This window comes from Mixophyes fleayi, chromosome 7 (assembly GCF_038048845.1).
Source record: "Mixophyes fleayi isolate aMixFle1 chromosome 7, aMixFle1.hap1, whole genome shotgun sequence".
NCBI lineage: Eukaryota > Metazoa > Chordata > Amphibia > Anura > Limnodynastidae > Mixophyes > Mixophyes fleayi.
Window position 1 is genome coordinate 117764851 of NC_134408.1, and position 26210 is coordinate 117791060.

The window sequence follows — 26210 nt, forward strand, 5'->3', positions numbered from 1 at the left end:
TATAGGCCGAAAAGACCCCCAATCCCCATCTTATCATGCAGTATCAGATGTCGGCCGGGATCGGCTTTATATCTGGTCAAAAGATGTCCACATCTGACTGCATTTGAGTAATCATCTCTCTATACTAATGGTGCCCTATCTATTCCAAGCACTGACATTTTCAGATTTGACTAGTAGAAAAACTTTACATTTCTAACTTGAAATTTTGTTTATGTAACATAGATACTGTATAGTACTCTATATTTAAAACCATGAAGAATAAATAAATGCCATAGTCAAATACCACAGACATAGCCAGACCATCAATTAGACAACCTAGGTTCCCACTAAGGTGCCCAGATTATCATAACACATTTTTATATTTTTCTTTTGGTAACAAACAGAGACAATATGGGTCTCTAACCAGTATGTTGCCTAGTGCCCCATAGGATCTTAATCTGGCTCAGAGTGCAGGTAAAAATGGTTGTGTGAAGTTCAGTGAAAACACTGAGGGCCTGATGTAGAGTTGGGTGCAATTTACACTGAAATTGTAAGGTGTAAATTGCATCCCGTAATTTACACAGTAATCCAAGTAGCACAGATCTTTATATCCGTGCGACTCAGAATACTGTGCAAATTGCACAAACACACCTCTTTATCTGCCTTATGGGCCGGTGTGCATGATACCGGTGTATCAGTGGCCCTGTATTGCAGATAAATACATAAATTTATGTAAAAAAAAAAAATTATGCTTCTCCCCCCCAAACACTTTTTTTAAAATGAAATAATTTTTTTTACTTCTTTCTTTTTAACACTGCAAGGTCTATTACAGCATGAGAAAGCACCCGCAAAAGATACGTGTCCTAGAGATCTATCTGCGGCTGCTTTCATCTCAGCATAGCATGTACAGTGCATGAACACGCCTTTACATTGCTAGGCTCGATCACTAACTTCACCGTTCCACCTCTCTAAGCGCAGAGAGGTGCAATAGGGAGATCCGTCTCAGGTTGAGTGCAAACTGAGACGGACCCTTGGCTAAAAGTGCCTTTTGCGCCCATGAGTTGGACTTGCATCCGACTCTACATCAGGCCTTGAATGAGGTGGAAAAAGTAGTCAATGACCTAAGGAAATAGTCCACAAACACTTGCATAAATAATAAAACCCTAAACCTGATCAAATATCTGTAAAGATTCAAATAAATTTGCTTTTCACCCTCAGGTAACTTTCATATATTGGTTTGTTCATGTTTTCCTGCAATATTTTTTTAATATATTATATTATCTTATTGACTCATTCTGCTCTTTTCAGCCACGTCTTTATATCATTAGGCAGGGAGGTTCATTTTCATTGCCCTGGATTATAACATGGCTCTGTCTAGACTAAACAGTTGCTACACAGCTGCTTGTGGCATATACTAGGGGCATGGGACAAATATGATATAAATAAACAACTGAAAAGCACAGAAGGAAGCTAGACAGCAATGTATCTAGTAAAAGTTGCAGGAGGGGCACATACAAGCCAATATATCACATTCATTTGAAGATGGAAAACCTCTTTAACTTATCAGGTAACAATATTCACTTTAATTGTTACAGCCCCAGGTGGTTATGGAATAATATTAACTAGCATATCAAATCTCTTATCCATACTAAGACAAAATAAAACATAGGGAATAAAGCCAGAAGGAAAATGTGCGTCACTTTAATGCTGCTTTTAATCCTGAACAAATGCAAATACTCACCTTGGCTGCTTCCCATATCGAACAATATGTTAGCAAGGAATATGTTTGTTGCAAAACATTTATTTCCACAGCAACAGTCGGGAACCTACAGCTGGGACAAACAACGTGTGCCTCGCTAGCTGTTGTGGGACTACAAGTCTCAGAGCATGCTTGCTACAACTTTAAAACAGATTTGGGAAACATGTGGCTAGCCAACTGTTGTTGAACTATAATTCCCAGCCTGCTGGAAAGGTACATTGGAACTTGCAATTATTCAATAGCTAGAGCAGGGCAGGGGCGGATCTAGAAAAATGCTGTACCCGGGGAGATTTAGGGGGGGATGCGATTTAGGCCCCGCCCCTTTCTAACATCTTAGGCTGCTGACGGCTGCACACTATGTGCAGGTCCGTCCAGCCGTGACAGGCCGGGACAGTGTGCTGCCAGGCTGCTCTGATTATGTTTTAAACACAGTCAGAGCAGCCGGGCAGCACACTGTCCCTGCCTGTCACAGCTGGATGGACCTGCACATACTGTGCAGCCGTCGGCAGCAAGTGTCTGCTAGGGGGGGGGGGGGGGGGCGATCGCCCCTATCGCCCCCCCCCCCCCCTGGATCCGCCACTGGAGCAGGGGCAGGCTGGGTTGGGGGTCAGGGGGGATCTGCCCCTCGGGCCAGTCCCATAGTGGGCTACCTTGGGCTGGGTCATCTGCATTTTTTTCCCTTTAAAATGTTTCTACTATGCTGCTGAGTCGAGACTTGCCCCCCGGGCTAAAATTTGCCACCCTACCCCTGAGCTAAAGAGACAGGTTACATAAACCTACTTAAGAACAAATATGTTATACAGAAAAGCAATATTCTAAGAAGCAAAAAAAAAATCTATTCAAATTAGAAAATAGAAGATATTAGGCTGACATGTGCCCTTGAACCTTTATTGTCACTAAATAAAACATGAGATGATTGGAAATAACTGTTAAACCTTTATTTGGTCGTGTATTTGTTTATACTTACACTGAGCTCTTTCCCACAACAATTCCTTGCTTGTATCTTACACTTTCGTGGAGTGCTTCCAAACCTTTCAAGATCCAATTCAGTTTCTCTAAGCATTTTTTTTGTCTAAAAAGCTTGGCATAAGAAATCAAAGATTAATGAATAACATTTTAATGGCACTAATTAAGAAAAACTTCCTATGACATCACCAACATAATGTGATACATATCCTGTTTCAACTGAAAATGTAGACATATGATTAATTATTTGAACCGGAGTTACTTTAACACCGTAAGTATGACTGCAGGTAGTTAGCCGTAGCAAGCAAACTCTGCCTTGTGTTATTATCTCAAATAATACAAGACAATTTTGTGTGAATGCCAAATATTCTAATTGTTTTTGGTTTGTTCTTAAACTGGCTTATAGCAGATAGGTTTGTATATACAACAGAACTAAAAGATAATACAATTTACCCAGCAGTGGTTTGGGAACTTAAAGTGGCCCTGGAAAAAATCTGAATTCAACTAAGCTAACACAGATGTAGGCAGGCAATGCACTGGTATCTGGAGCAAAAAATTAGGTAGACTCAGCACACCAGTGGGTGAAATGTATGCATAGGTTAACTGATTGGTGAAGGATAATCCAAAAGCAAGGAGTTCCCAGTTTGAAGTGATAGTAGTTGAGTCTGGAAAGTCCTTGCTGTTGCATGAAACGCGGTCATCATAAAATAGATCATTCTTACTGGGGTCTCATCAGCTATCATTCTCCCACTGGTTATACATTTTCCCTAGCAATGTAAAAGAAAACAATAAATAATAATGATCAATCAAATAAATGTTTTTTTGTTCAAATAAAGCAAAAATACTCACAAGAATGTGCCATGCAAAATATACTACAAAAAAGACAAAGCACATATCATAGTTTTTTTGTATAGTACTGTGCCCAGTACTACTGTAGTGATAGATAAACAATACGGAGAACATCCTATTGACAAACAACACAGAGACCATCCTAGTGACCTCTATACAATATACAAAACATCCTAGTGACTGCCATATAATACAGGGAGCATCTAGAGATTTATATACAATGGAGAGAGCGTCCTAGTGGTCACCATACAATACAGACTGCACCCTTGTCAGCACCATACAATACAGACAGAATCCTAGTGAGCACCATACAATATAGACTGTATCCTAGTGAGCACCATACAATACAGACTGCATCCTAGTGATCACCATACAATACAGACTGCATCCTAGTGATTACCATACAATACAGACTGCATCCTAGTGATCACCATACAATACAGACTGCACCCTAGTGGTCACCATACAATACAGATCATCCTAGTGATCACCATACAATACAGATCATCCTAGTGTCCAAAACTGTATCCCAGTGACAACAATGTAATACATAACGCATCTGAAAAACCACCAAGCAATACAGAGAGCATCCCAGTGACCAGTATACAACATGGAGGGCATACTAGGGACTGCCATACAATACAGACAGGATCCAAGTGATCTCCATAAAGTAGAGAGCATCCAAGTGAAGACAGTAATGTAGTGACAGATATTAAATAGAAAGAGCATCCTAGCAGGGCCAGATTAAGGACCACATGGACCCAGGCTCGGACTGGCCTGCAGGGCAGCAGGACTATCCACCGGTAGGCCCCGCCACGTTATAGGCCACGCCCCCTCCATTGTTAGGGAGGAGCTAAGAAAACAGCTGACTCCCGACTTGCATACAATTCATCTATTGGACATATGCGAGAACAGGAAGGGACAGATGCGTTCCGCAGTGGAAAGCAGGCGCCTTCCTCTCCAACAGTAACAAGCACGGGCCACGAGAAACATCCTCTGATTTCAGTACACTGGGTACCCGGCCACCATCTCTATATACATTGAAACTGTAAGTAAACAAAGTTAAATTTGAAAGCATCGCAGCAATAACCATGTGATATATGTGGACAGTGATCTGAATATTTTTATTTCACTAGCAGAGACTTAAAGAAATACCAATTCCCATCTACTGGACTTGTATGCTATGAACATTATTTTATTGAGATATCAGTGACTGTGTTATATCTGGATCAATGCAGCATTTATTTTATACCCACTGCCATTTACCTCCCAGTAGCTAGACTAGTCCAGGTCTATATACCTAGGGTAGTCTGATTTTTTATGTATGTTCAATTGATGCCATACCATATGTATGTATATAGAAATCAATGCCTCATAATATAAATACTGTAGTTTAATTGGAGTATTTTATTTGTCTATATTAATGTATTTTTATGTATTTTAACCAGGATTCAATAAATTGTAATAAAACTTACATTAAATGTTATCCCACTAATTGAACCGAGCCTCTTGCTCACAGCCTAATACAAGATATAGAAAAATACGAATTGTATTCAAGATAAAATAATATAAATTTTATTATTAGTATTACACTTAGAATAATACATAAGTCAATGAGCGCTTAACTTTCAGTATATTATTAGTTCGTAGGGAGGGATAACCTGTGTTAATGCTGCTCTTGCAACAGTAGGGGTAGAGCGCAACTCCTCCCCCCCCCCCCCCCCCGTTTTTGCCAAACACTCCCGCTAAACACACTACCACACAGGTGCAGAGAGCCACGTCTGGGCTCTCTGAACCTGCGCGGTAGTGTGTTTTTCACTTTGAGCAGGGCAGATGAGAGTAGGAGTTACAGATATCCAACCGCCCAGAGGAGCATGAGCAGGTTAGTAACTAAGTGCGCAGTCAGCCTGTCATTTTAAAAGAGAAGGATGAGCACACTGCATTCTTTATATACTACACTATGGTACTAGCTGTCCTTCGTGGGCTGACCACTCTCCCTTTAGTGTCTGGTCTCGCCTCTATGGTGGCTGGCCACACCCCCTCTGGTGGGCCCCTAGCGTTGCAGTCCCCCGGTGGGCCCTTCATGCCCCAGTCCGACACTGCATGGACCTGAAGATATAATTTAACAAGGGCCTATTGTGAGAAGTGCCGTCCTACCGGAGGTGTGGCCAGTGATGTGTGGGTGTGGCCAGTAGTGTGTGGGTGTGGCTGGCAACATAGAGGGCATAGCTTGCACTTTCCTCCAACCAACTATATCTCCCTCCTATCTTCCCCTATATAAAGAGTACACCACTCTTATATAAACTCTCTATATAAATATGTATTGTCCACTTTATTAGGTATATCTGAATGCCTGCTAGCTAATGCAATTATCTAATTAGCCGAACATGTGGCAGCAAGTCATTGCATAAAAGCATGCAGACATGGTCAAAAATTACAAATGTTGCTCTGACCAAACACCAGAATACAGAAGAAATGTGATCTAAGTGACTCTTACTGTGGAATGATTCTTGGTGCCAAACGGGTTGGTGTGAGTATCTCAGAAACTGCTGATTTCTTGGTATTTTTACACACAACAGTCTCTAGAGCTTACAAAGGACGGTGCTCAAAATAAAAAATATCCAATGAGCGGCAGTTCTGTGGGTGGAAACGCCTTTTTACTGAGAGTGGTTCGGGGTAATGGCCAGCCTGGTCCCAGCTGACAGGAAGGCGACAGTATCTCAATTAACCATCAGTGGTATGCAGAAGAGCATCTCTAAATACACAGCACATCCAACCTTGCAGTGGATGTGCTATAGTAGCAGGGGCGGATCTAGAAATCTACAGTACCCGGGGCGATTTAGGGGGGGGGGGATTTAGGCCCCGCCCCTTTCTAACATCTTAGAAGCAGAGCAGCCGGGCAGCACACTGTCCCTGCCTGTCACGGCTGGACGGACCTGCACATACTGTGCAGCCATCGGCAGCAAGTGTCTGCTAGGGGGGGCGATCGCCCCGATCGCCCCCCCCCTTGGATCCACCACTGTATAGTAGCAGAAGACCACACTGAGTTCCACTCATGTCAGCTAAGAACAGCAATCTGAAGCTACAGTGGACACATTGGGCCTGAGTCATTAAGGAGAGTAAAGCAAAAAAATTGAGTAACTTTGAACATTGGCAAAACCATGTTGCATTGGAGGGGGAGGTGAATCTAAAATGTGAGGACAGATTTAAAATTGGGGTAGAGCATGTTCTAGATCAACTTTAATTTTCAGTGTACAAGTAAAGCTATCAAGTATTTGTGTGCTAAATGAAAAAGCAGTCAGTATTTATCTTATGTGCAAAATAATAAACTAATTTGCACCCCTTGCATTGTAACATGATTTTGTCCAGGAGAAAACTCACTCATTTTTTGCCTTACTTTCCTTAATGAATCAGGCCCATTGCGTACAAAGTGGAGATTACAGCACCTCCCAGTTCCGAAGTGCGCCTGGGGAGAGGGCATGGCCAGCATGTGGGGGCAAGTTGAAGTGGGGAAAAACTCAACTGAAAGAAAATAACATTTTCACTTACATTAAGATGAATGATTGGTCTCTGCTCTTTGTGTCTCAAGCTGATTCTCACTGTCCTAAAAGCCTGTAAAGGTAGGTTAAGATTGGAGAGGATAAGGAAGAGCAATGGTGGCTGGGAGGAGGTGAGTAAGATGTAAGGCAGAATTATAGCAGGGGAATGGACAGGACATTGAGACGGGTGAGAGATGGAGGGCAGCAAGGGAGAGGGGGAGAAAAAGAGCAAAGAAGAGAAATAAAATAAGGAGGGATAAAGAACAAGATTGTTGGTGGACGTGTCATTCTCTCCTACCTTTTATTACAGCTTGCACAACCTTTTGCAGATTTATAGTCTGGAAATTGGGACCTGGATGCTGAAATGTTCAGACCTGGATCCTGGAATCTTGGGGCCTGGACCGTGGAATCTTGAGGCCTGGACCCTGGAATGTTGGGACCTGGACACCGGAATGTTTTGGCCTGTTTTGAAACTATATAGTGTGACAAAAGCACACTTCTGGTGAAACACGCACAAGAAACTTCATGCTTTTTAGTTTGTTTCAATGTCAGGATGGTAAAGTACTTGACAACATAAAGATTTCATACAGTTTATTGTGACCCTAAGCACTAAATAAACAGAAACCAGACAACGGCCAATGTTTCTAGCATCGGTCACACTGAACAATGAAACAAACAGGTTTTTATACTTGACACTCCTCGCACAGCCCTAGCTTGATGGGCAGGTGACACTCCCACCTTCCCTTTAAAGGGGAGTTCTCATCAGCTGCTTTTGTTTGATTGCTTTAAATGCAGACACATCCTGTCAGCCTGCTTTTTGCTGTGGGAAAATGACACTTTCAAACCATGTAAGTTAGATCAGACTCTATGCTATTATTTTGTCACACATATGTCTTCCAGCTGTTTATGTTTAAACTAGGTCCACTGCTGCCCAAATGTGTAACTCTGTTTGCGTCCTCTATCTGCAAATTGCCAGCTAAATACCTCCCTTTGTTACAATAGATACACGAGATATCACACTTTTCCCTCTGTGCCCCCTTATCACACATTGCCCCCTTATCACGCAGTGCCCCCTTTTCACACTGTCCCCCATAACACACTGTGCCTTCTTTTCACACTGTGCTCCATAATAAAAAAACTGGGGCTTTGACTTTTTTTATTTTAAAAAAAATTGAGTCTGGACTTTTCTGATTTTAAAATAATAGGGCTGGGACTTTTTATTACATAATAAATAATAAAATAATAATACTTATAATAAAATAAGGATTCTCCTGATATAAGTAAATCCTCCCAATGGCTGCCCCTGTCTTCTTCTGTTCCCACACTGAGCCACTGAAGACTGTGACAGACTGCCTTGCACGTCGCAATTAACTCATCCCCCACCAGCACTGCCAATTCACAGGACGTGAATCCAGCCAGCCAACCAGCGCACATTTGTTATGAGTCATAAGTTATGGCTCATAACTAAGGGGGCTGCCACAGAATGTCTTTCTCCATTCCCAGGCAGTCACTAGCGGTCAGGTAAGCAACACTGTGTATACTAAAAAATATATTGAATAATAATTTCTCCTGGCCTGGGCTTATTTCTATGGGGAGGACTGGGGCTGCAGCCCTCTCAGGCCCATTATTAATCCGGCCACGCATCCTAGTGATATATATTCAATATAGAGTACATACTAGTGACCGCTATACAATGTAGGGAGCATCCTATTGACTTCTATATAATACAGATAGCACTCTGCAATGCAAAGAGCATCTCAGTGATCCATTCACGTGAGACTGAGCAACAGATTAATGTTTCCTGAGCCCAGAGTGGCCAAGATCAGTACACAATCGCCAGGGGTATTGCAGTGCATATACCACCCCAGCTGCACTTTTGCTAGCGGGGAAGAGGGGAACTATTCAGGGCTGATCTGTGACAGAAGTGATATGTTGGCTGGCCTTCCAGCCACCAGAAAGCCAACTAATGTCAGGTCAGCCACTAATAGGCCGGACTGCCTAACAACCCTCCCCTCTATTAAAGTAAATCTATTGTTTTCAAATAAGCATTGCCCAAGCGATTGTATTGTGTTTCCAATGCACAAAGTAATTTATTTTAGCAGATGTAATAATTTAACAATTCAATACATGATTATAATACAGTACAGCCAATACCAAAAGATAAATACATACCGTGCTCCCATTGCGCTTGCTGCGCTCCCACGGGAACCAGTGTACAGTATTTCACTTCAAAATACTGTGGTCAGAGAATGACTGAAGCCAGCAGGAGCACAGCTATATTATATACACTCAGTGTTACAGTGAGAACAATGGAGATGGTGTGGCTTGCTTCTATTGGTCCAGGTATCAGGAAGGTCCAGAGTGCTGCAGGTCATAGGCCAGTTCAAACCAAAATATCCAAAGGTGGGGGTCATCTCTCCAGGGGTTGTGCTCTGACTTTTCCCGCCAAGGCTCCAGTTTCAACTAGTCTATTAGCATTTTATAGTCAGCATTACTTTAAGTATTTATTCCCTAACATCACTAACTAGAGTCTGCAATGTGCGATCTCTTCGGCGAATGAACCGGACAACTGCTGATGATTAGGGGATTAATATGATACCAGACATGACACCTTTTCTATAACCTGAACCTTAAATAACACTAAAGTGTATATATAATCAAAATATGTAAACTAATAATAAACTAGATACTATCTGCTCATAAATCACTGTATAACGGAACCAATATGAATCTGAATTATATAAATAACTAAATGTTGTAATGCGAGTGTGTGAGTGCGTATTTTACCGTGCGATCGACTGAGTGCAATCGCACAATAAAACAATATTAACCAATATACTTTCGTTCATCCAAAAATGTAATTATTGGGCTAAAAAATGCCATTCTACCCACTGTACACTTAACCACAGATATATTGACAAGTGGAACTGGGCAAACTAAAGATTATATGACTGTGACAGCCCACTGGGTTTGTCATTCGCCTTCCCCAGCAGGAACAGCAGCAGCTTGTACCCAAGTACATCACATTTTTCAGAGGCAGAGTACTCTGTGTATCACCGGCTTCACTAAGAGGTATACAGCTGACAATCTGTTATAAAAACAAAGGGATGTCATTGCAACATGGCTTATCCCGCTTGGACTCTCCCCAGAATATGTAATTTCTGATAACGCCACCAATATTGTGAGAGCATTACAGCTGGGTGAATTCCATCACATTCCCTGTTTTGCACACACAATAAACCAGGTGGTGCACAGCTTTTTAAAAAATGACAGGGATGTGCAGGAGATGCTGTCCGTGGCCCGTTAAATATCTGGACATTTCTGGAATTCGGCAACAGCATGTAGGAAATTGCAGCAGCTACTAGAGCAATTTAATTTGCTCTGCCACCAACTGAAGCAAGAGGTGATAACAAGGTGGAATTCCACCCTGCATATGCTTTTGAGGCTGGAAGAAAAGCGAAAAGCCATGCACGCTTACTCCACAATCCATGACATTGGAGAGAAGGGGGGGTGTATTTTACTCAAGCGCAGTGGAGAATACTTTCCGTGTTGTGCAAGGTGCTGAAGCCATTCAAAGTAGTCATCTGTGAAGTGAGTTCATATACTGCTAGTTTAAGCCAAGTGATTCCCTTAATTAGACATTTGGAAAATCAGTTTGAGAAACTGAGGGAGGAGATGAAACAAATCAATTACGCCAAGTATGTCGGACTTGTAGATCAAGTACTTTATTAGCTTCGCCAGGATCCATGAGTTATCAAAATCTTGAAATCAGATCACTACATTTTGGCGACTGTGCTTGATCTTAGGTTTAAGAGCTATGTCTTCTCTTTGTTTCCAACTGACCCAGATCTCAAGAGATGCAAGGAGCTCCTGGTGAGCAAGGTAACAGCTCAAGTGTTACGTGACAGGACGGCGTCTCCTCCTTCAGTTTCTCAGTCAACTGCTGCTAGGAAAAAACTTAGCTTTCCCAAGAGACCCAGGGATGATGCAGATGACTCAGCATAACATTTTGACATCTGGTCTTGTCTACTGTAAAAGAATTGACCAAAATTAGTGACACCTCTGCTGTAACTCCAGCTGATCCTACTATCAACTATCAACATCCAAAGAATGGTGGAGCATTATTTAAAAAATTTTTGAACGGTATAAAAACAACAGTTTTATTAACAAAGAACAATGTTGCTTGCAAAAGTGATGTATGGATGTCTAATTAGATGTGTATATGTATTACTCAAACCTTCCACTTTGCAGCTCTTTCTTCAGTATTGCACAAAGTGTTTGTAATCTGCACTTTACGTCAAAGGTACCTAACTATATTATAATTTTTTGGGGAAATGAGGCTGATTTGAAGCTCAGTGATGAACTTGCTTTTTGCCGTGAATTTCAATGGCTCTTTTTAGTGAATTGTCTGACACCCTGGATTGGTCTTGTCTGATAAAAACAGGCATCCCGGGGAAGTCAGTGCTCATCGCCATGTATTAGCTGTAGAATTACAACAGTTATCCAAGGAACGGGTGGAGCGATCAAATGAACCATAACTGATTTCATGATTCATTCTCAGTTTCACTGTACTGGCCATGTGCTCAGGATGACTGCGATCTCCTCGTCTTCATCTTCCAAAACTTAGTCTGCAGGGGCCAGTGACACACCTATTTGTTTTCTCAGGTCTCTTAGCTGCTCTTTAAACTATATATATTAATCGTCCTGCCTCCTTGCCTCCTCTGTATTAATCTTCTGATGTGCAGTGTATTTCTCGTGTACAAGCTCTCTTAAACCCGGGATTTCATCCGGTGGGTCACGTTTTAACTTAAGTACAGCCTCCTCAACTGCCTCTATATATTAGTTTAAATATCTGTTCGATGCAGCATTTTCCAACATGACAGATTCTATGTTGCCCACATGTTCCGTGTCACAGTCTGTCTGAAGCACATCTAATGCCACTCCAGTTGTAATATCCATTCCTCTGTCTACATAAATTTGTCAGTTCTTCAGGGATGACAGAGAGGTATCCACAGAGGAGAAGGAGATTAAAGATGTAGCATGAGCAGACATGGTTTAATAATGTAGAGTTCATTGACAGCACTGTTAGGCTTAAGGCAGCTAAGCTATTGGTAGCACTTCAGCCACAAAAGTGGCACTGCTTGTCGCTGGAGTGTTTGTACATGTCCTTTTCAATATCTTACATAAGGGTGGGTGAGAGGGCCCAAGGACAATTCCATCTTGCATCACTTTTCTTTTCTGCCACTGCTGTATGGCAATGTTTCCTAGATGTTCTATGAACTGAGCTTTGCTGGAAACAAGGAGTCATTATTGAAATACAGGTTACTTATAATACACCTATTCTTCTAGCAAATAAGCTATGGAAAATCACTTACTGGTTTGTATTGAATCTTAGAGCTGTTAATAACTATCAAGGACAGAGTAACTTTAGAGCCTCAACAGTTAGACATGTTCCGCGAGATGTTCCACTGTATTCAGTTGCCTCCAGGACCTAGGCTTGGGTAGTAGCAGCTGTTGATCTAGCACCCGCCCAGTAGAGAGGACAGAACACAGAAGGAGGTAATCAGCAACCAGGATATATTAGCAGAACTCTGAGCCAGACAGGCAAGTGTTAATGCAGAGAAGTCTGGCACTTGTCTGATGGTGTGGACAGCTTATGACAACAGGTAGTCAGCAACCAGAATGTATTTGGCAGAGCTCAGAGTCAGATCGGCAGGGTTCAGGAGTATAGAAGACAGTGGAATCCTTTAAACAAGCCAGGGGACATGGCAGGTAGAGATATTAGAGCAAATCCATTAAATAAAGCCAAGAGCCAGGAGTCGATTCCTATGAAAAATCCGGGTCAAACACTAATAGCAGAATTGGTCAGGATACAAGGCACATTGGGTCAAGCAGGAACTATCACCAGCATTGGTATGCTACTAGGAAGAGGTTTATAAAGGCAGCAGCACCAATCTCTAGAGGATACTACTTAAGTAATAAGACATAACATATAGATATGTTCCTGAAGAACACAAGTTATACTCAAAATTCCCAAGCCAACCACAAAATCTCAGACACTTTCTGTGTTTTGCCTTGGCAGGCTATTGACAAGAATGGATACTTGGCTATGAGAATTTGTCTGAAAATATCTTTTTTCTAGGACACTGAAGAAACCTTTTGCACTTATCAATATACATTTTCAGTGCCCAGCACTAGCAGTGTCTGATTACTTTAAACCTTTTATACTTTTCTGTCATGCAATAAATAATTTTGCATTAGGGGTATTGGCACAGATGCCATGGAATAAACACTGTCCTATAGCTTTTTGCAGCACATTAATAGTAGCTCAGGCCTTTTCTCCATGCATAAAATCTATAGCAGTAGCCATTATATATGTGTAATCCTCTGCTACTACTGACATGTGCATGTGTGGATGTAAGTGACAAGCCAGTGGCTATCTTTATTGACACCAGATATGCCATTAGTGTTGTTCATGATTATGTACAGCTCTAGAAACCAAAAATATACCTCACATCACCAGGCCTGCAGAGTCCAAACAGTCCTTATGTGAATCAACTATTAAACCATGTGGAGATAGCCATCATGAAATGTTCTTATTGATGATGTCTAACAAAGAAAATCATTTAGCAAACAATTTGACAATTATGCTAAGACAGCTACCCTATCTGAGATGAAAATACATATAACTTGTATGTATTACAATCTAATTTTCTTTCAGCCACCCAAGAGGATCTAACTACACTTCAAAACAGAGCCCTGAGCTTAAAAGGCATTCATGGTGGTCTTTGGGTTGTGGATATAATGGTGATCCCAGAGGAGAAATTGTGTGTATATGCAAAGAAAATATATATAGTGCTCTCTGTATGTTATATCTCAATTCCAACGTGTATAAGAGGTGAAGTGACAGTAACATGTGTGATGCAAAAAAAAAAGGCTGATGGTGGTGGATGAATGCAGAATGAAGATGGTAAAAGGCTAGTATTGTAATTGTATAGTAACAAGAGTATATGAAATAGAGAAGTCATATTATATAAACAATTATAGGAAATAATACAAAACTGCAAGGTGGGGAAGAGAGATGGTAGATGGGTGTACACATAGAGTGATGAGGAGGATAAACATATATGGTGGGATATATATATGTATGTGTTTCCATGTGTTATGAATACTGTGTAGAGAGGTAAGTGAGTAAAGTCTAAATATTGAATATGGATGTATGAATGAAAAGATGGAGTTGTGTGAATTGTGTTGTCAAAGATATCACTGGGAAACCCACAAAGCGGTGGTGAAATACATTTGGCTTTGCATACATATGGTTGACCATCACTTGCTATACTCCTAGGGAATCTAGACCCCCCAATAGAGAGAACCCCATTAGAAAGCTGGGTGTCATGGGAGCACATGCCTGCATGCATGCGATCAGGTGAGCTGTGTGATATGCAAAGCCTGTGTAATGTGCCTGTGTTCTGTGACTGTGGAACGACTGCTCCCAGCAGCTGCAGCCGGTATATAACATACTGTAAATCTGTAAGCAATGTTCAGGAGTAAAGATAAATCGTTACCATCAGCTTAAGAATGTGCAGGAGGACAAGGAGTTTAGAAATGTATGCAACCGTTATGATTTCTGTTGTGCAGGAAGAGGAGATATATTAAAGTTTATTTTCTGTTTCACATAGAGATGACTTGACGCCCAGTTTCATTTGCACTGCACTACACCACCAGAGTAAAGTCTGCCCACATATTGGATTATATTAAACACCCATGTATTTAGGTGGGGGGGAGTCTTCTGGTATTGGTTGTCCGTACCTAGGGGTGTAGGAGCAAGGGGGGCAGAGGGGCAGTTGCACCCCCATGATTTCAGTTGAGTGGTCAAAGACTGTGTTTTGTACCACCCCCCCATAAATTTCTACACAAAAGCCTTCATGCTACTTTCTGAAGTCATGGTATCTGTTCTAAACTTATGAAACTTTTAAAATGATAGGTTGCCTTAGAATAACTACCAAATGTTCTTTAATGTAGATTGCCTTAGTATAGATTTAATACAGATTGGTAGATTTGATTATTTAAAAAAAAAGTGTTGCGTTCATAAGCATTTAATAAATAACCTGTATTGATGATGAACAACTATTCACTTTACTTTTACCCTGAATTTCGTGCGGAGCCTCCAGTAACAAACATGAGATATAGCAATTTAAATTTATAGCACATATCATACATAACCAGTGAGGCAGTGACTATAGATTTTAAAATACTCCCAATCCAATGAGATTAGGTTGTCAATGATGTCTGAATAAAAACTAGGTTAACAACTATGAAAAATGTAAATATATTTATTTATTTATCTTTCTAGCCGCTATTGTACTAATTGGTAGTTAATATTAATAATAATATTTAATAATATATAAATACATTTTTAGCCAACCCCTAAAACATTTTCAAAAATTAACATAGGATTGGGAGTCTTTGTATGTCTGCAGTGACTGTTACAGCTGTCGTAAAGCAAGATACCAAACACAATAAAAAGGGGCTCCAAGCCATATAGTAGTCCTTGGCCTTTTGCCCCTGCCCCCCATAAACATTTTCGTTCTTACGCCCCTGTCTATACCCAGACAACAAGGACCACATGTATTTGCAGCCACCAGGTGCAGAGCATGCCTTTCCAGCCTGTCTTAAATAATCCTAAATGTTAGCATTTCTTATTATTCATTAAAATAATCATTCTGTTGCTCTTGTTCTGTGAATTTATGCCTCATTGTAGTATATTCTGTAATCGTATGCTTTGCCTTAGGCAATTTCTCAATAACACATCTAACTTTCTTCTTTTTAAGTGCATGTTATATGACACCCAAAGCTTCTCACGCACAATCCATAATTATTTTTCTCTGACAATTGATGGGATGTACAATGTTAAAACTCTTTTGACTTCAAAGCAAAAGACAAAAGTAGCATGTCTTATTTGTATATTAAAAAAATGCATGCTATTTAAAGGGTGATTTTTTTTTTACATTTCCTTTAAATGGAAAATAAAACATAAAACATTGTATGTCTGTGTTTACACTTGTTGCAACCATGTTTATTCACTATTTTTTATTAACATTTATATAACACAAACATATTACGCAGTGCTTTGCAGACAATGTTTAATTGTTCACAACAGTCCCTGCCCCAGATTGCAGACTAAATTCCTTACAACATACATAGGGACCTAATCAACAAGCACCTAATCCCCCAAAAACTGTATTTTTCAGGGGACCACCAAAATTTTAAGTATTTCGCTGTATTTATAACTAGAGGATCGAATTGGAGCAGATATCAGAGATATCTGCTGCGGTCCTACTATTATCATATGCAATAACAGTCCCCATAGGGACTACTGTTTTTCGTCATTTAACAAGTTCTGAAAATCAAAGAAGATGGCGTTAGCTATTGAATACTATGGAGAGAGCATAACGTTAGAGGGATCTTCGGATCCCTCACCTCATCTTACTGCTTTTCGCTTTGGTTACTATCACAAAGGTGGCCACTTTGCCATAGTGACCATAGAGAAAATAGGAGATAGGTGCACTTGTGTGTTCACAGGAACAGCAGTTTATTGTGACTTCTGTTCCGACAACACTTTTAATAAATGCCCATGATCTTTTGCGATAAGGAATGAAAGTGATCATGTCAAAAAATGCGCTAGTTAATAAATATGTCCCATAGACACTAACATTAACCTGATGCAGTGTGCTAAATTCTGAAGCTGGACATTTATGCTCGTATTGGCATATAGCACTGAATTTTTTTTATTTGAACATGTCTGCAGATTTGTAAACTTTGCACCATTTAATATCTGCCCATTATAGTAAATCATGTGTGTTCCCTGTATGGAGACTGCTGCAGAGGTGGAACTAGCGAGCTGTGGACCCCTATGCAGGGAAGCGGGAACTGGGGCCCCACAGCTCGTTAGTCCCCCGTGCAGCAGGCCCCATTATCTCCATGGGCCACGAATGGTAGTTCCGCCACTGGACTGCTGTACCTTTCTGTTTCCTTTATAGCAATTTATAGCAGTTCTCATTTAGGGTCTTTGGCAGTTGAATTTTGACAAATGCTGTAAATTCTCAACCTTATAAATCAAGAATGATTCATACATCAGGTGAGTCAGTCTAAAATCTACATTATTTATTGAACAATTATTCATTAAAATCCATATAGAACAGTATGCTTCAGAAAGAAAACAATAAAAATGCAAATCTCAAAACAATGTACACTCAAATCGGAAACTGACCTTAGTATATCTATTTGTAGTGTCACCAATTGTTATCAGGTCAGTGCATAAAGCACATTATAATACATCCCACAAGGAACATTTAAGCCTTTTTATAGAATGAGTTTCCTCCTCATTTAGGAATGCAAATTCCCGATATCTAGAGGCAAAATGGAAACAAACAGTGTAGATCGCTAGTGATTTGTCAGCATGCCAGTAGTGGGGATCTGGTCCAGTTGTGTAGTAGTGCCAGGAGTTTCTCCGGTAACAAGATAAATGGACTCAATCGTTAGCACTCTTGTTTTAGTGCATTAATACCATACAGGTAAAGGTCTCTGATGTGACTTCTGTGTAGTATAGAGATAGCGGCCATGTATTAGTATAGCTTGAGGTGTTTTTTCGCCTATAGCGATTTCATCAGGAGCAATATATTATGAATCACCCTACCAGTTAAGTTATCAGAACCTGTTGCAGACGAGAGTTTTAGTGAAACCCAATCCCATGGAACCACATATGTTCGCCGGTACTTTATTGTCCCCAGGACATAATCTCGAGTAATGAAACTTAACTCAGGTAGGTGGGCACCACAGAGGACTTGGTAGTGGGATGCTGAGCAGAGATCTCTATGGCAACAGAGATGCAGGATGCATCTGGAGCAGATTATGCAGATATACTGAGTTGCAGTAGGATGTACCCAGTATAACAACTGGGTAGTGTAGCGTAGATGATAGATGTAATGTCACTTGTGCCCTGTTTGGGGATGGTGTTGGAGAGCAAAACAAAGTGCAAGGGAATGTGCAGAGGCAAGATCGAACTATAAATCTGGATAGTGAAACACAGCTGACACAGGAAGGTCCAATGAAACAGATAACTGATTCCACGGACCTGTGGCAGCTTCAAACAACAGGCAAAAAGGGTTGGTCCAGGCAGCAATATACGTAATCGGGGTCACAAGCGATAAGGTCAATCTAGGCATCAATCAGGTCACAGACAGCATTTAGAACCGAGTATCAGACAAGAAGCAGAATATACACAGGAACAGCAGCATTGAGAAGCAAGCGTGTGAAGGCTATAACCAGCAGTGGTTCAGTGAAACTGACAGGTATTTAAAGGAACCATCACCAATCAGGGCAGATGTCAGATTGAGCTGCAGATGAGTGGATTCATGTGATCACACCCAGGCTGACATCAACACTGCAGGAGCCAAAATGAAAATAGCAATTATCTGCTGTTCCTAACAGAGTATACTTGTAATTTGGGCAACTCACTTTTTAAACAGTTTTCTGCCAATCAAATGTCCATCATTGATTAATTAATTTAGCACAAGATGTGCTGTTGTCATTCATCAGTCGTAATATATATGAAAAAAAGGGCATACTGCAAACTGACTCATCATAGTAAACGTTCAACAGTAAACAAATAACCTTATAAAAGATAAGCTTACCCATATATAAATTTCTAAATTTTAGATGCATCAAAAGAAAAAAAAACCAATAATGAAAACACTAAAACATTCATGGATTGGATCGCAAGCTAGTGATTTCAATCATGCTCGTTTCAATCATTTTGCATGACCTAAGAAACAGCAGGGGGTAAATGTATCATACCCCGGTTTTATTCATCTCGCGGGAGATCGGCGACTTCGCAGCTAAAATTTAAAAGGGCGATAAGTTTGCCTTTACAAGCCATCGCCCCTTTAAATTTTAGCTGCGAAGACGCCGATCTCCCGCGAGATGAAAAAAATGGGGTATGATACATTTACCCCCAGATGTCTCTAAGGTGGAGGGGGGGTTGTATTTTGAAGCTATGTTATTTTATTTATTTATTTATTTATTTATTTATTTATTTATTTATGTGTGAATCTGCACAGAAAAAGAAATGTATTCCATGATGAACTTTGTACATGCTTTTATAGTATTTGCAAGAAGAGACATGTACTGAGGACGGCAGGCATGTTGGATACATTTTATGATAATCAAAGGAAATTAACAAAGATGAAAAAAAAATAAGATAATAAAAAGATATGGATAAGGATGCAGAAAAAGTAATATAGTGTATATAATAAAATGAATAAAAATCAAAATAAGCAAAAACAAAAACAATAAAATAACATTTATTCAAGTCCTGCTTCTAAAGGGGTCTTTAACAGGAAAAAATGCACATTTTACATCTGTCAATTGTTTCATTGAGCCTCTCTGGACTCATAGTTCTAAGTGTATATCCAAAACTGTTCCTTTTGGCATATGTGGAGTTATCTATCTTCTCCTCTAGGAACAGGGGGAATGTACTCATTACCTGCAATTTTCTTGGGTTTTCCATTATGTGAAATTAAGAATTTTCCCACAACACTCAGTTGGGACTTCCTATTAATAATATTGCATATATGTTCTAGAAGTCGGACTTTCATGGGTCGAATGGTTCTCCCTACGTACTGAAAATTGCAAGAACATTATAAAAGATAAATAACATGACAAGTGCCACAGTTGATGACAGAATTAATATAGAATTCTTTCTTCGTTACTCTTAATCTAAAACAAGAGGCTTTGTTGTTAATAAACATACAGGTGATACATGAAGTGCTCTCACATTTAAAACATCATATTCTTTGCCCTAATTTTGCTTACAATTTTTCCACTTAATGTTTAAAATGGCTTGGGGCTAATTTCTTCAACAAATTATCAGTTTCTTAAAAACCACAGAGGGTTTATACTCAACTTTCATTATCAATATGGGATCAAACAGTAAAAGTTTTTATTAATAATGTTTCTAAATATTATACTTCAATAAAAAAAAGTAAAGATTTATTCAGATTTGTTATTTGCTTTTTTACATTTAATTGCCAATTCAAGATTTTTTATCTTTTGACAGTAATAACTCTCTGTCTAGTTTTATTGTTTATTGAAAAGCCTGATTCGGCAAATTTGGTGGATATTCTTTTTTCTCAAAGACCTTTAATAGATCCTTCGCTTGGGATTCAAAGGTAGAATTCATGGAATCATTTCTACTTAATCTCTTCAATTGTACTTTGGGTATATTATTAACCCATGGATGGTTGCAATATAGAAAATTGTTGCTATCAACCTCCTAATAGCAGGGCTCAGTAACAATCTTTTGAATCACCACTTTGAAAGGTATGTCCAATAAATCATAATCTTTATTGATGAGAAGTCTCCTCCTATTTTCCTTTTCTTTATTTTTCGGCAAGGGTTTTTTGTTTGGTATGGTATTGATCTTGAGAAAAATTTCTTTTAAATCTATGATAGTCCCTTATTCAGTTATTTTGATACTCTTTATTTTTATTATCAATTAATTATTGTTCATATTTTTCTAACTTGTTAACTAACATATCATTTTTGTTATATAGAGGATGATACTTAAAGCTCATCAGAGATTCTTTAATGTTATCAATTTTTTTAACCATACTCTCAACCTTAAAATCTCTGTATTGTATAAGAAGTCTCATCAGTGTTTTGAAGCAATCATCAAGAGTAATCTCCCATTTTACTTTCTTGTCTACATCATCAGAAAATATTAGGGTTGTAAAGATCTTCAATCTTCGTGGGATTCTTCCCACTTCCAAATACTTTTCTAACGTAATTTTGTCCCACCACTGATGGGTTTCAGCTTTTAAGAGGTTTTCTGATTTATTAAAATTTCTATTTAATTTCAGATTGTTCTAGTTTGGAATTTTTATTCTCAAAACAGTAACTTTCAAACAATTTAAAACAAATCAGAATTTTTTTACCCTGTTTGTGGTGCTCTTTAGTTAAAGGATTTATGTGAAAAATTATGCTTGACCAGGGTTCTGAGATCTCCTCAGTTAAACACACAGAATTTTGCCAAAGGACGTGAATTTACTGCTCTGACCTTTACCAAAATTCCTACTGTGTGTTTAATTGAGGGGATCTCAGTACCCCGGTCAAGCAGCATTTTTCACATAAATCCAATTAACTAAAGAGTGCCACAAATAGGGTAAAAATCTTTTTTCTTCTTTGGCAGTTGAGCCTGATCTGAAGCACAACATCACCACCTACACTTAGTGGCATAGCAAAGTGTAATAGTGCCCAGAAACTGTACCTGTTCATCAAGATGTTGCTAATGGGAATGTGTAAAATAAAGATACATAAAGAAAATGAACATATGGTGCAGGAAAGGGGAAGGTGGGGTACTTTATGTTGTGTGGGGTTGAAGGGAAGGGAGGGAAGCAGTGGGAGGGTAGAGAGTTAGCAAAAATCCAAAATAAAATAAAAAATACCAACACTATGATGTGAGAGTATCAAAAACAGTGTCAAAAACTGTACAAAATAAAGGCATGAGTCAGATCGTATCTCTATGTGTGGGTACTTATTCTAAAGTGGAAGAGATGTTGGGAGAAAAAAGAGATGGAGTCGGGAGTCACTGTTATCTTAGGAGAAGCCTAGAAAAGCAGCAATGTTAAATGGTATTGAGGGGGTGGTTCCAAGGGGACCACGTGCCTTGGAAAGTGTGAGGTGTGTTATGTAAGGTCATGCATTCCATACATTAAGTTATCCAGACACTATTAATTGTGGTGTTTAGCGATGGGGGACTAACATTTTTCCAATCGAAGGCAACTTGACATTTGGCTGCATTCAAGGTATGTCTTATTAAATTTTTGGGCATGGAATCGGTCTAGGCAGGAGGGAGTACAGAGGGTAGTCCGGCAATTAAACATCTGTTATTAATTTGATGAAATTGTGCACTTCCTCCTAGTAACTTTTTATTTTAGGACATGACCACCAGATATGCAGCAGGGTATCTCTATGATCACATGACCTCCAATATAGATCTGAAGAATTTGGGAATATAACATGAAGACAAGTCGGTACCCAGTACCACCTGTAAAAGATTTTAAAGGAGTTTTCCTTAATCCCCACTGAAATCGAGGTTTTGGACAGATTCGTTTTGATTTTGTTATACTATTTGTGGTCCAAGACCTCTCCTACATCCCTTTCCCAAGCCAAGTCATGCGGATCTGTCTGCTGCTGATCATGGGTCAATAGCAGTTGAAACAGTGTCGAAATGAGGCCCTTAGATGAAGGTTTATTATGACAAAGGTACTGCACCGGGAGGCAGTGAGCTTATGGTGTCGGTATGTCAATTGTCTGAAAGAAGTGCCACAATTGAAGGTATGGGTAGAAACCACCACATCTGGGAGAGCCCTATAATTAGCCACATGTATTAGATTGATAATTCCCTTGGTGTTATCCGCGGCCTGCCTATGAGGAATGAAGCTAACTTGGTCTGGGTGGATGAGCGAGGTTATGACCGAAGATAGTCTATTTGCCAACACCTTTGCAAACAGCTTAAGCTCAACATTAAGAAGTGACATTGGTCTGTAGCTGCCCGCATCGGTGGGATCCTAGCCTGGTTTGGGGATAACTACAATCCCAACTCCAGTTGTAGGCCCATCAAACTTACCGCCTTTCAATAACAAATTAAACAAACCAACGAGCATAAGAACCCACGGCCCTAATCATTTCTTTAAAAGCTGGAAAAGCTGTCTAGGCCGGGAGCCAATTGGCATTTGAGAAATTGATGGCATTGACAACCTCTTCTGACTCAATCTCTTTGTTGAGGAGAGTGGTCTGCTCTCTCAATAGTTTAGTAAGGTGATAAGACTGAATGAAGTTGCGTATAGTGATTTTAAGACAGAGTGGATCAAACATTTCAGGATGAAGCTTGTAAAGGGATCCATAATAATCTCTAAAAAGCTGAACTATCAGTTTTGGGTCACATAATACAGTGCCACTTGCAGATTTAAGAGCACTTATTCTACTATGTGTATGTCATGCTTTTAACTTTTGCTCAAGGAGGGTGTCAGTTCTATTGTCCTTTTCATAATATCGCTATTGGACCCATAACCGAGATTTAGCTGCTTATTTGGAGAGTATTTGATTTAGTTGGCCCTTGACAGCCAGGATTTTTAATATAGGTGCATTTTTGGGGAAAACTATGGTGTTGAGCAGTTTAGGGTTGAAATTTGATTCCCTAAATTCCTAATGTGATCATCCCATGTTTGAGCAACAGCTAGATTAATAAAAACTCCCTGGAGAGTAGCTTATGAGCTTCCCATGAATAACTTGGGATATTTCTGGGGAAGTGTTATTGATTTTATAATCATTGATCCACTGAGCAATTTCAGATAGATGTTCTTGCTAAGCAAAAGTGTCTCATCCAGATGCCAGCGAGCGCAAACAAAGAAGGGGTGGGAAAAGTCCAGTTCCAGCTCCATGGACATATGATCAGTCCAGGACACAGGGAAGATCTGGACCCCCGTTGAGTTTGTGTGTAGTTAATTGATCCACAAAAAATTAGTCAATGACTCAATGTGTGAGTGGAGGTCGTGTGCAGCCGAATATCCCCTTTCTCTTTTTGTCCAGTCGCACATCCCTACCTGAAAAGAAATACCCAGCAACAGAATTTGGCAAACTGCATTTGTGAAAAATACAGCCTTTCTCTGTGTAGGACAACTGGAAAACATCCTTATTAATACTCCATGATTGTGGAGAATAGGTCCCAATTTTCCACTACAGTGCGGCAGTGGATTGTTTTTACAGGGAATTTGTCTATGATGAAAAGTTTAGGACAGTTTCTTTAGATGTTTTTACATATATTTACAGTGAAATGCAATAAAAAAATATTGTTCCTTTGCCTCACAATACACTGTAGACTTGTTTGACTGCAATAAAAGTGAGTTATGTTGGATTCTGTATGAGTACAGCATAAATTATCTCAAAATATCCCACAATGTTTCAGCTCATTGTGAGCTATTCTAATCTTGTCATACTTGGAATATAGCTTTGCAAACAGTTCCATAGATAGCTTTTCTGAATAGCCTGTAAAATTTGGGATGACTATTAGTCCATTAGTAAAATAGATTCTTTTGGAGATATTGTGGGGAAACTAATGTTATTGTTCAATGAGACTCAGTTAGCTGTTGCCATTTTGAATAATTTAATAAAGCGACTCATATTGAGCACATATTGAGTACTTGCCTACTCTCCCGGAATTTGGGGGCTCCTCGCGGAGTCCCGGAAGAGTAGGCAAACCTCCTGGACCCTGTAAAATGCCGAAATTCACTGCACTGAATAGCAGAGACGGGGCTTAATCGCGTCATTAGTAGTGACGTAATGACGTCATCACTCCCCCTCCTACCCTCTCTCACGTGATCTGTACTTCGATCTCCCGGAGTACAGATTTAAAAAGTAGGCAAGCATGATATTGAGGCAGGCAGAACTCTGTTCTAAAACATAAACACTTCACTATTTTAAGCAGAATTCTATCCTCAAGTTGAATGGTAAACAAATTCTTTATGCTTTTTATTATGCAATATAAAAAGTAATGCATTAAACTCATATGTGTACTGAATGTAACTATTTCTGAGTGATGGGACATGTATGTTTCCCTAACAGGATTTAGATATTAAGAGATCAACGATCTGCTTTGATCCTGAATTATATTGAAGCACAATTAAAGTTTCAGAGCACTGTACTATTATAAATGTGGGGAAACAGGAATGAACTGATTACATTTCTACATCTAGGTGTTATTTGTATAAGAAGGCCATTTAATTTTTTTTATTTTATTTTTTTACTTGGATTGCATGACAGGAAATTAAAACTCATGACTTGGCAGGTATTCTATTAGTCTTCAAGGTTCAAATAAATTACTGCTTGCTAAAATAAATGCTGTGAGTACATATTTACATAATAAAAAGACGTAAGTCTGCAACCATGGTGAGAAGAAGAAACAATAAAAATAATGTTCTTTTTTTGTACGTCAGTTTAAGAATGTACAAAACTAATTGAGAAACATTGCCCCAGAGAATTACTGATTAAAGGGCCTTTTGTTAATACACAATCCATTGTTTAAAAAGTCTTAAAGTACAAATATTGAGAACAGGCGATTCTGTAAAGTGGTCCAGGTTTTTCACATTCCTTGAATGCAAATTTTGGGCCTGATTTAAATCGCAAGTTGCATGTTAAAAAAGGGCACATAAGTTGTCTATAGTTCCAACCATATTCAATTCCAAGTCGATCTCAAGATTTTGATTTGAATCTGTGTGTAAGTACTCTCTCGATAAACGTTACTTTCTGTGTGTTAAGAGACAGAAGAGAGTGTAGTATACGCACACTTGTATGTGCAATATAAGTTTACATCAGAACCCATACAAAAAAATATATATTGTAAAACTAGCTGAAGTACCCGGCGTTGCCTGGGTTTAAATCTTCAACTTATTAAGTTATCAATGAGTTAGATGTAACTATCAACCTTTTAAAAATAATTAGCAGCTTAGCAGCTCTTCCAACACACCCATGAGGTTGCTGCCCAGTGTCGTTTTTGTTTCTATATTAAATGTTATCCAAATCCATCCAGTGGAATGCACAGAACAGGCTCCCCAGGTCAAACTTCTGCCCAGCATACACCAACGGGAGGTCCAACCAGGACCTCAACCCCCTAGTATGTCTACTGGGATCCAATGTTACCAGTCTGTGAAGTTTTTGTCCAAATACATCCAGTGGAAGGCTCAGAACAGGTCCCAGGTCAAAGTTCTGCTCAGCATACACCAACAGGAGGTCTGACTGGGACCCTAAACACCCTAAAACCACCCTAACCACCCTAAAACCTAAACCCTAATATCACTTTTTTTTTAACTTTTTTATTATACTTACCTTGCGGTCAGCTGGCGATCCGGCTCCCTCCCTGGTCTCCTCCTCCATGCTGCGCTCCGCAATGGATGTCGGGCATGATATCGTCATTCACTGCGAGAGCCGCACGGAGGAGGAGACCAGGGAGGGAGCCGAATCGCCAGCTGGCCGCAAGGTAAGCATTTTCTGGGGGGGGTTTT